Source organism: Octodon degus, unplaced genomic scaffold (genome assembly GCF_000260255.1).
Source record: "Octodon degus isolate 3935 unplaced genomic scaffold, OctDeg1.0 scaffold00076, whole genome shotgun sequence".
NCBI lineage: Eukaryota > Metazoa > Chordata > Mammalia > Rodentia > Octodontidae > Octodon > Octodon degus.
The window spans coordinates 8,502,923-8,504,005 of NW_004524652.1; the positions used below are offsets into that span (position 1 = coordinate 8,502,923).

Genomic DNA, 1,083 nt, shown 5'->3' on the forward strand with positions numbered 1-1,083 from the left:
GGGAAATGGCTCAGTAAAATAAGTGCTTCCCTGGCAAGCACAAGGGCCTGAGTTCAAAACCCCGGTTCCACCAAAAAAAGGAAACATTAAGAAAGTCATGATCAATTGCCTGACTTACTTGATGTGTGTACAGGATATGGAGGTCAGGAAGGCTATCTGCAGTACAGTCATCTTCAGGGTTTAGCTTTCTTCCAGAGTATGAAGGGACACAGGTGATCTCCTTGGCGAATTCCACAGGACAATACAGATGCCCAAGCTGTTTTTCATAGAGCGACAGGGCTTCTGTCAAATTGACACAGTTCTCCTGTGTAAAATATTTCCCATCCTGTTTCAGTACTTTCATTGAGAGGTCAATAATCAGTCTGAGTGAGCCAGGGAGATAGCTCAGTAGAATAAGTGCTTGCCTGGCAAGTACAATGGCCTGAGTTCAGTCCCCTATTCCACCAAAAAAAAAAAAAAAAAAAAAAAAAAACCCAAAAAAATCAGTCTGAGAAACTGCCATGTGGAATCTCCTTCTGGAGATGTGGAGATAGGAACAGCAGTCAGATCATTAATCACATAATCAAACTCTTTCCCTTTTTTGGTGTACCTCTTCAGTACTGAAATACGTTCTTCTATTAGAACCTGACAGCAGTCTCCTTTGGGATTGTCTAAGATGTCACTGCACATTTTCCGCATGCATTTGTTACATGCATCAATCGCCATTTGGTCAATCTCTACCATGGTGACCATCTTTGGTTTCAGTTTGACTATTTCACATTGTATTCCTCCATCTCCACCACTGCCCATGATGACCCGGGTATATACCAAATCACTCTCTGCCAAATTAACATCCCCACTAAGAATGAGAATATTTCCAAACTGCTTTCAGTGTAGAATTGTAATGTTCTGATAAGGTGAGTCTTCATCATATACCACTTCATCTATGTCATACTCAACCAGATGCCCATCAGCTGTAGGCCAGTACCTGCCGATGGCCTCTCCTTGAACTATGGTTGGCAAACATTTCACCCGCCCAATACCAGCCTGACTCAGTTCTTTCATTCTTCTTTTTTTTTTTTTTAATTTTAAAAGCTTCTTTTT

General features: G+C 41.4%; 1 pseudogene; it reads right to left on the reverse strand.

Moving 5' to 3' along the window:
- Positions 1-10: 10 nt before the first annotated feature.
- LOC101579972 overlaps positions 11-1,083 on the reverse strand; it is a 10,705-nt pseudogene continuing 9,632 nt past the window's right edge.